This window comes from Eurytemora carolleeae, unplaced genomic scaffold (genome assembly GCF_000591075.1).
Source record: "Eurytemora carolleeae unplaced genomic scaffold, Eaff_2.0 scaffold113, whole genome shotgun sequence".
Lineage (NCBI taxonomy): Eukaryota > Metazoa > Arthropoda > Copepoda > Calanoida > Temoridae > Eurytemora > Eurytemora carolleeae.
In genome coordinates, this window is record NW_019396138.1 from 581,220 (window position 1) to 592,512 (window position 11,293).

Sequence of the window (11,293 nt, forward strand, 5' to 3'; positions counted from 1 at the left end):
TAGGTTTAAATCTTTATTTGCATTAAGAAAAATTTGGTGGAAACCGGAGAACCCGGAGTAAAACCACCAGCCTGCAGTTCCAAGTTGGCATCTCGGCAATTCCAAGTCGGTATCTCAGTGCTTCAGCAACCCAGGCTAAACATTTCTATGTTAAATAATGTTCTCGAACAGTATCAATATAGTGGACAGAACACAGGGAAAAAAGTTTTGATCTTAACAATTATGATTTCAGATCATTACAGAGAATGAATTACATAATTACATAATAACTAAGACTCTTACTCCCCCTACCCCCGAGCCTGAAATTTAAAAGAGTATCGTTGAACGAAACTTCCGAGTTTCCTTTTTGGGGTCTTATTCTTTGTGTAGATTTTGATCTAAGAGATTTGACAAAAATGGTAAGATATAAAGGATTAAATAAAATAATATTTCAAAACAAAAATATCGATATCTACAAAACTGGGTTAACCCATTTGTGAAACCCGGGTTCCAAAACTGGTTTTCATAACGATACCCTGTCTTAAGTTTTGGGCTCCGAGCTTGTAATTTAAAAGAGTATCGTAGAACGAAACTCCCGAGTTTCCTTTTTGGGGTCTTAACATTTGCGTAGATTTCTTTTAAGAGATTCGAAAAAAATTGAGAATATAAACAAACTGAATTGAATAATATTTCAAAACAAAAATATCTACTTTCACAAAATTGCCTAATCCCATTCATGAAACCCGGGTTTTAAAACTGGTTTTAACAACGATACCCTGCCTTAAGTTTTGGGTTCCGTTGGCGCGATAATAAACCTTGAACTTCAATAGGAAGGTTTAAAACTTTTCATTAACCCATACTCGGCAAATAAAATCCTTAAAAAAACATTCCACACCACTGAGAAGGGTATGCCCCCCTCCCCTTGGGTGCGATTGTAAACTTTGAACTTATAAACTTTGAACTTCAATAGGAAGGTTTAAAACTTCTTTTATTAACCCATTATCAGCAATTATAATAATCCTTAAAAAACATTCCACACCACTGGAAAGAGAAAGGGGGTAAGAAAAAATTAATTAAGCAGCTATGAAAAAAGTCAGTTGACAGGAACAATGCTAAAAAAGAAAAATGAGAATAAGCGTTTGCTTTCCATCATTAATAAAATGAAGTAGCTATAATATTAGAAAGCTTCAAATGTTTATTTGAGATCTATCATGTACATTTGAGACAACTTATTATGAATTTCTGGCTTAATGGGCACAATTCGAGCGAAATTATGTAAATGTGGAAAGTTTAATGTGTTTTAAAGTTTGGTATAATTACCTTTTTGATTGTTGCCTTCATCTCAAGTAGTAATCTAGGATCAGCAGGTAAGAACTCGGGACCAACAGGTATGAACTCGGGTGAGTCCTGAGTATGCACCAATCTTCTGCTTCCAGTCTCTCTTCAAGGAACTTAAAAAAAAACAGAAAAACGGAAAGACGGCTGGCTCAGGGAAATAGGAAGGCCTTTCCCTTTCATTTCTCTAACCATGCCCGTCATGATAAAAAATGAAACAGATCTGGGCCCAACAAAGGAGCTCGCCAGACCTGTTAAGTCTTCTGCAACCAGGTCTTCTTTGTTAAAGGTCCTTCTTCTGCTTCCAGTCTTCTTTCTTCGGTCGACATCATGACATGACCAGGGGGATGAAAAAAATATTAAGTACGCTAAACCGCACAGACACAATTTAACCAGCTTGTCAGCTTACAGGTTAACACGAGTTGATCAGACGGATCAAAGTAGGGAGACTCACACTTATCAAAGGATCCAAGCATCTTAAAAACTGGACAGGAAAACTCGAAATTAGGTCACATCTTCAGAGGAAGTAGTATAATTTAAATTCTACGCATTATTCTCGTTTAACGTCTCTTACTAGAGACATCTATCAGTGAGGCCTTTAAGTGGTTTTACTGCGGCTAGATATTGAAATTGAAGTGAAGAGCTATCTCTCAATCTTTGATGAAATAGTTTCCGGTCTCAAGGGGATCATTTCTGCCCGCCCAAAGGTTGGATTGTTCCTCTTTGCCCCATTAGTACAAGACACCCAGGTTCAGAGAAGCTGCAAATGCGCACTCCACGTCTGGTAAGGCTATAGAAAAAAATATAGATAGCATTTAAGAAATTTTTAAAGAATAATTTTTTAAAGACGTTTTATTTTTGACAGGAAAATATGAATTCTTACTTAATCCAGGTGCTAGAATAAAATACTTATGATCGTGAACAGGGATTTGTCAACTTTCTCTCTCTGAAGTACTTTCTCAAAGCGCAACTGATCCTCAATCTCGGACTCGCCGGATTATCCCAACCTTAACTAAAAGATACCACCCCGCAGTACTACCATATTATTTTAAGAACCATTTGAGTACTTAATTTTAAAATAAAAGTAAACTTACTAGGTCCCGGCCCTTACGGAGCTCACAGGACGAAGATTGCTTCATTACTACCAAGTACCACGTAACCACATTCACTCTAACAGGTCAATTTCCTACATCAAAATTAAAGAAAACTGCTAAGTGTCGAATTTTAAAGTTTGAGTAAACTAAAATCGTTAAGTACCAGGCTAGGACAAAACTAATAGCTTACTATACACCCGGCCCAAGTGGAGCTCACAGGACGAGGTTGTGACCCGACAGTATACTTCATCCTTGATGATCAGTTCAGGTTTCGGATTAACTTAACAAAACAAACAAATCCACAAACATGTGAATTTTAGGTTGCAAAATTATTGGATTAAGAAAATAGATGTCTGACGGATAATTTGAAAAAATTAAGGAATACAAAAGAACCATAAAAAGAAGATCCACTTACTATGGTCCCGGCCCATATGGAGCTCACGGGACGAAGATATGTCCTGCAGTACTCAGTTCTCGTACAGGTTACAGATTTACTAGAAGCAAACACTCCAAATTTAACTTAATTATTCACAACTTGATGGTTGGCTAATATAAATAGGAGGTTCAAAATGCACTGGGAATTTAACTTACTATGGTCCCGGCCCATACGGAGCTCACAGGACGAGGGTGAATTCAGGAATCTGTAGTCCTAGAACCGCGCACACGAGTACGACAGGTTTCAGTTTTCAACACTAAATCAAGAATTAATTCCCGAAGGAAATATGTACACTACTTTTCACAATAACTAAGACAATTTAGGATTTAGCTTACTTGAATCCCGGCCCTTACGGAGCTCTCGAGATTAGGAAATCCTTGGCAGTATCTGTTCTGTTGGTTCGTCCTGCCGTCGCTTTAACTAAATAATTAAACACAAACTTCGATAGTTTGACAGAAAAGGGTTAATTTTAAGAATTAATAAAAATTAACCCGAATTTTCCTAATTGACAGTACATGATCCAGATTGGAAAAAGATTAAAATGAGAACTTTTAATAATAAATGGTCTGTTTAAATAACCAAATGCATCAAAAGTTTTCAATTTATAAAATTAAAGGCAACTCGGCCCATATGGAGCTCACAAGTTCCAATGATAATCGGGTCATCCTAAGGTAGTTTTAATTCCTGTCGAATACACAGCTAATATGAATATTTTAATTAGTGTATATTTCTTATAGTTCTAGAAAAAAAATTTAAATAGAGAATCAATTGTAACTACGTGCTAAAGTTTGAAGAATAAAAAATTAATCCATATCCTTTAGTTTCCAGAGAGACATCTTCTATCACTTCATGATGGAGATGTGTATGTATTTAAGTGAGTTTTTTATTTATATTTAGGTAACATGTTCCAAAATTAAGACAATTTAATGTTGAAAGTATTAGTTTCAATACACAACTTTTCAGAGTAACTGTATGCCAATTAAATGTTTTTTAATATTAACTTCAATACATATCCTGACTGTTACGAATGGTGAGAACTTACAGAGTAACTGTATAAAGTGGCCTACCTAACAGGTTAACCTAGAATATATCCTTTAAAAAAGGATAACTCACTTGTTACCTTTACCAAAGAGAAGGAACGTAAGATAGGAATGAGGAACGCTAACCGGGGTAAGAAACTCAGTCTATTGTGGGCCCATGTGGAGCTCACCACAATTCTGAAAAAGATATTACCAAAATATCCTATTTTCAAGAAATAAATAACACCTGAATTCTTCTACAGTTTGAGGTTTTAATAATCTTAAACCAGGGCTCTCAGCTAGTCAAACAGAAAAGAAAACCTTGCATTTTACAGCCTTCCACACAAAAAGAAAGCCATTCATTGTGCTGAGCATTTAGCGTGGGCCCATATGGAGCTCACCACACTTCTGAAACAGAATTATTCATCCATACTCTGACCCCCCCCCCCATTTAAGTAAAAATTCTTAAATAAATATAGCTCGACCAACCTCTCTAGTCTTGACGGTGTCGCTACTTCAACTCAATCCGAAATCATCTAAGTGTGGGCCCTTATGGAGCTCACCACACTTCTGAAAAACAGTTAGTCCCCCTCCGGAATTAAAACAATAAAAAAAACTTTGAAACAGAAAAAACCTAAAGATTGGGATCTTTTTTCTTTACCAGTCTGGTCTCAGAGGATTCAGAGATTTAAGTATGGGCCCATGTGGAGCTCGCCACACGGCTAAAACAGAATTATCCAACCAATGCGAAACAATTTAATAAAATTTCAATTATGAAATAGCGTTAGGTTGGACAAAAAATGTTAAATGTTCTATAGAAAAGTAAATAAAAATTGGGATTTATTAAAATACCTTAGATTTGAGCTGCCGATTCGGGAAAAAATGTGACTAGTGTGGGCCCGTAAGGAGCTCACCACACGTCTGAAAAAACAGTTAAGACCCATACAAATCATGCATGTAAAACCATGGAAGAATCGTGAAAGTTTCTTGAATGCTTTTTATGAATTTTACCTCAGTAGTTCATGAATAGAGCTAGTTACGCACAGAATTAGTTTTCTAAAATACTTAAAATCTAGAAATATGGTCACTTAATATCATTTGACACTTGCTAGTCTACTTTGGTTCTTTTTAGATCATTTTTTTCTAATTCACAAGCATTCAAAATACAGGTATAAACTAGATTTATATCTTGGTTGATAGGAGGTCACCACTAAGCAAACTAAAATGGTTGTCAACTTCATTTGATTTATATCTTGAGGCTTTCCTAGTTGATTATCTTGCTTTTCTACCAAAATCAGAATTCTTACTAACCTCTCTTTTTATCAAAATTGTAGTAAGGCTCTAAAGAGCAGCTTTTTATCTTGATTGCTGGGATTTAGGGTGATATATATATATTTATATATCGGTTTCAACTATGCTCTTTAAGGTAAAATATTCAACTGTGTGTCCTATCAACCTAAAAACTAATTTTTAGTAATTTAACTTAGTTACCATTTAGATGTAAAATAAGATTTGTAACTTGAGCCTTCCAGGTGGTCAGCAGCCTATTGATTTTTAGCTTGGTTTTCTACACGAACAAAAGTAGTCTCAACTGACCTTAATATGAATTTAAAACAGGACGCTTATAGGAAGTCTTCATTACCTTGCTTGAAAAATACGGCTTTGAACTGACAACGTGGAAGATCAATGATTTAGCCAGACTTCAGGTTCTATCACCATGCTCTAAAACTCGAGTTGAAACACTTTTCGTCTTTTGTGTTGATAATGATATGTAGAGTTCCATCTGGCTTAGCACTACATAAATTGATGTAAATTAAACTTTTCTGGTCTCATTAGCAAGTTTATTTTTCTATCTTCAGATTTCCGCCCACTACATATTTGTTTCAATGTACTTCAATCTATGTGCAATAACAACAAGCAACTTAAATCTTCATTCAATAGCAAGGGCTGAATAAAACCAGATTGGGCACAAATAGATTTATATCTTGATTAATAAAATATTTTAACAACATTGACAGGGAAATATGGAACATTTTACCAAAAAAGTTCTGTAGAGCCACGGTGATTTTTATCTTGGTGTCTTAATAGTTAGTGCCGTGGCCACTACAGAAGCAGTATAGTTAAAACCATATAAAACAAAAACATGTAGTCGTGAAAGACTACCGTTACAAAACTAATTTATTTAACATAAAACTTTACTTGCATGGATATTGAAATGTGCTTGATTTATATCTTGATTGCTAGAGATAATTTCACAAAAAGTGTGAAATTACCACCCCGCATATGTACCATGCATTAACCATGACAAATTACAGACATATAAAACTATTTACAAAGTTGAAATTTAAGCATTAAAATTTAGGGAGGTAAAACAAGTGCTGCTTATTATTTTTATTTAAGATTATTGAAATGTTAAGACTAAGACATAAAATGTTAAATGCTGTCGAGAGGAAGATTTATATCTTGATCATGGGAAGGAAGCATTAAGTGTACTTTTGATGCATGTTTTGTGATTAGTTTTAGTTGTACAACCAAACCCTCATGTCTTGTATGGATCATGTTACATACGGAAACTTCAAAAAAAAACTGAATACTTCCACATTAAACTATTTCACGAGAACCAAGGCCTTAACAGACGGAAAGCATCTTAAAGGCGTGTACCCCCAACCCTTAATATTAATCATGCACAAGAGGGGAAGGACTTCAAAAGGATACTCCATTTAATGATTAAACTGCTTTAGTGTGAACTAATAGTTACATTTCAGGTTGTGTAGAAGAGAATACATGTCAAAAATAATATGATTTATATCTTGAGGTGCATGAAGTCTTGGCGAAAATACAAGTTAGTTAGAAAAGACGAAATAGTATGATCAAGCATACAGCTAATTGGCCGCATTATTGATTTATATCTTGATTTTGTTTCTGCAGCCGCACGGCACACAATAGACTAGCAAAATTTCTATTTCTAATAGCTGGCTATGCCTCATGCAATTAAAAACTTAGCCGCCTTTTATAAACAATAGCAAGGGTGGGGGGAAGTAATTTACTTGTGAAAATGTACATTCCTTGCCCTAGCTGAAGTGCTTCAAAATTTAATTTTCTACAAGGTTAACCTTTTCCGAATTGCAAGGAAGGCACAAAAATAGGGCATTATGTGCTAAGTTAAAACAAACAAATAACATGAGTGCATTTAGCCGAACTCTTTCAAAGTATTAAAAAGTCCCCTAACCAAACAAATTTCACAAAAAAATGTTAACGTGCCGTGAATGAGTATGAATCCCCAAAACATGGCGAAACTAAGATTTCACAACATTAAAATACCATACAGAGCTTTATATCTTGAGATCTAATCGTATATATTCCAACCTATATGTAAATAAAATCCGCAAGATACAAGATTTAGAATGATAGGTAAAGATACCTGACCAGAACAAAGTACAGGATGAAGTAGTTTAGGGATCAGAGGGTGAGAAGACTGGTTTTACTTAAGATTTCTATCTTGATCAGTTGCCTATAGTATGGTTATAAGAGCCATAAAGAGGCTTTAAAATCTTAACTCATCGGTAGTAAAGTTGATTTATATCTTGAACGAGCAGATGTAGAAAGCAATTAGCTTGTAGCTTGCGGCCTTAAAAAATAAATAGAGGAAAGAATAGGAAACTGTATACATGAGTATATATTTAGAGGTTGCACAAGGAAAAATTTTGAGATTAGCAAGAAATCCAACAATAATGAAAGCTAGTAACAACCAATTACACTTTCTACAGTGAACATGGACCAGATTTAGGTTTCATAGGCTAAAAGAGACCTAAAGAGGATTCATGTTACCTTCTGGTCTTTGAGCCTGAAACGGCGTGGTTACCCTGAGACAAGAGTCTGTCCTTGCAGGTATCCCCGCTCTCACGACAAATGAAGCTGAAATTATAGATATTTAATAAACAAAAATAAATGTAATATATGTATTTACTCAATATGAAATATTATTAAGATAATTCACAGCCATATTGAAAAATTTTAAATTAAGCTTTACAACGCTTCCGTGCATTACTAAGATCGTCCTCCGGTTTCCGTTTCACATTTGAAGATAATGAAGCTAAAAATTTATCTACGCTCATGGAATCCTCGTCCTCGTTGCTGATACAGTCTGAAGACATCGGCATAGGTCTAAAAATCACATTACAGTAGCATTTGCCATAGGTTTGCCTCTGATAACGCTTACAAAGAATACATGTCAAACAATCGCACGAGTTGTCAACCTCTAACTTGAGCTGCTTTGAAACTTTGAGCATTTTCCATTTCTCCAAACGCTCCTGTTGTAAATCTCGTAAAGCTTTCTGGGCAGCCTGTCTCGCACTCTCCAAAAGAACCTCTTTCCTTAAATCCCGTTCTTTCCTACCCCGAACAGCGTTCTTTTTCTGATTTACTTTCGATATCCAAGTGAGAAGTTCGTCTGTTTGTCCTTGAGGTATTTTTGAATTAGCTAAAAACCTGTCCCAAGGAATTGGCTTAATCAAAGTAGGTAACTCACAATCCGCAATAGTCATCTCGTACAAATTATCTGCAGGCCGAATAGAAAACACAGTATTGAATTAAGATATGATCAGTACCTGTGTCAGATTCACCGATTAGATCAGGGATCTGCTAGAGCCCCTTAATAAAGCTATTAGTCTGAAAAACGTTTTGAGCACGATTCACTGACACGGCCTCACTTGTCGAAGGTTTCTGACTCAATGACAAAGACTATACCTCCGCCAATGTATTTATAGTAGCGTGCGGATTCTCCTCCGCTGCACGTGAGTAAGAAAATAGTTCTTAATATAAACTCAAAAATTAAGGATTATATAACCCTAAAGACAGAAAATTCTTAATTTTAATTTGAATGATAATCTAAATTTTAATCTAAAAGATTTAAAACACCGATTTTATCATTAAAATAGATTTCGTAACAATTCGTTAGAAAGTTCGGGGCTACGGGGGAGGCAAGCTTGCATTAAACAGAAGTTTGGCGGGAGGCAAGCTTCTATCTACCTCCCTTGACTATTCCATTCCAAATCATAAAACGTTTTGGAAGATTTGTAGCGTCGTTTTCATAAAGGAAAAGAAAGACCGAACTATATACTATTTAATAAATTTAGATTCCACCGTATAAACCATCGATGTGTATTTTAATTCAAATTTTAGGGTTTGCAATATTTTGGTGTACACATTATTTTTAATTCATCGCATCGCATAATTGCAAGAATTGTACGCATTAATGAGCAGCGGTTGCGATATATAATATTTAACTGAAAAAGGAAACTTTGAATTGCAGACCTTCTTATACAAACAAATTAATCGAAATCGATTTACTCATATTTCTTGCTATAGCGTCGGAAAAATGTCGTCTTTCAGTTTTGTAAAATGTAAAGAAATTGGATATTTCTTACAAAACCGACCTTGGCTTCATAAGTCAGGATTTCATTGGAATTTGAGTAAAATATGGGCCGTAACTGTGGGGGCACACGCCCCCCCCCCAGCTCCGTTCGAATTATCAAATTTAAGATAAGGGGCGCGGCCGCGGGGGGGGGGGGAATGGAGTGGAAGGGTCATAGACTATGCACAGAGATCCATGATAGTTTTAGAATATAACAGAGAAGGTGTTTCGATCGTTTAACGCCCCCCTCTTGTTTTTCAGCGAGGGCCAGCTGCCCCCCCCCCTCCCCACGCCCGGCACTGGTGTACATTTGAATGTCGACAGTGGCGTACATATAGGGGTACAGTATTCCTCTTGCCCCCCTGGGAGTTCCAGGGGGGCCCTGCCCCCCCCTGGAAAATAAAAAATTTAAAGGAAACAAATTTAAAAAGTAACGGCCTGACATATTGACAAAGCTAGACTATACGGATTTGTCTAAATTAAATTCTTCTTCTTATCAATTAATTAAGGAACAAAAAATTGAACAAAAAATAAAGCAATATTATATTATATGTATAGAGCTACTTTTTCGTAGCACTCTCCAAGAATTTTGGAATAATTGTGATGGATTTACTTTTCAGCAAACAAACAAATGAAATTCCTTGATAAATGCTGGAAATATGTGGCCTAATTAGAATTAGAAATTTAGAATTTGGCCCAAATTTAGACTTTTCATCGTAAAATAAAACAAAAATGAAAAAATGAATTAGTGGTTTATGACTTTTCATTTAAAAGAAACAAAATTTAAAAAATTAGTGGTTTTTGACTTTTCATCTAAAAGAAACAAAATTTAAAAAAAATTTAAAAAACCAATTCTAAATTCACTGTTAACACAAAATTTTAAGATATTTTAAACTAAAACTTTTGCAAAAACGAGACCTCGACATATTAGATGCTTATAACATGATGTAAGCTGTAATAAAATATTCTATTTTCTATTGTTCTATTTTTTCTTACAGTCAATTAAGAAAGGAATTGAGTCTTTGGCACGAACTCAAATATTCAATCCTTTGGAACCATGATGTTGTAAACCTTTGATATTTCAAATTCAGAATATTTATTTTGTTCCAAAGATAGTGATTAGAAAATCAGAGTTTGTGGCAAGGACTCAATTCCTTTATTTCCATAAAGAGATATTAAGCGTAAATTCAAGTTCCCCTTTATGCAATGATGACAATAACATCGAATGAAGGAAAGAGAAGTTTTAGCCTTCTAAAGAGAATACTTCATTACACAAGATGTACTTTGACGGAGAGCAGACTTAACGATCTTGTACTTATGGCTCACTGCTGAGAAAATCATTGAAATATTTGTGCAAGCAAATCATAGAAAATTGAAGCTTTAAAGAGTTGGTGAATATGTAGATGGAGTAAATTCTATCTAAAATTTTCAGAAGAAATTTCGTTTATAGGTGAAAATATGATTTTTTAATGATGCTGTGATTATTGATTTAGTTTGCAGTGATGGAGTTAAGTGATAAATTTAAACATTACAAAGTTAAAAAGTTAGTTTTTCGAGCAAAGGAATAATTTTTAGACTCGTTAATGTTAGTAACACCCAAAAATGTAGTCTTTTTGATGTATTTTTATGGTGTTAATTGACTTTTTGAACAAAACAATTCCAAAAAAATCTTGCCCCCCCCCCCTGACTAAAATCCAATGTACGCGCTTCATGTCCGAGCTGGGCCAACCTTTGCAGTCCTACTAATTGGACTGCTTACTTACAATAACTAAAGCAGAGGAGTGCATATCCCTCCGCGTCTAAACCCTGACTCCCCCCGTTGATTTTAATCTTAATAATTTCAGGGGGCATGGGTACGGCACCCCCCCCCCTGGGCCATGGGGGGCCTCCGTGGGGAATGGGATGCAAGAGGATCAAGTAACCCACCCCCTGAATTCTCTGAAATCGCTAACTGGCAACAATTTTCATGTGGGAGCAAAAGCACTGCAAGTTTCTCTTTTTTTTGGGGGGGGGGGGG

The 11,293-nt window shown here is 35.4% G+C and overlaps 1 long non-coding RNA gene across 1 annotated transcript; it reads right to left on the reverse strand.

Annotated features, from left to right (window-relative positions):
• On the reverse strand, positions 1-8,609 carry LOC111696088 (uncharacterized). Its single transcript, XR_002764000.1, has 3 exons — positions 8,471-8,609; positions 1,300-7,778; positions 1-135 (listed from the first exon to the last, which is right to left on the reverse strand). It is a non-coding gene; the product is annotated as an uncharacterized LOC111696088 (long non-coding RNA).
• Positions 8,610-11,293: the final 2,684 nt, after the last annotated feature.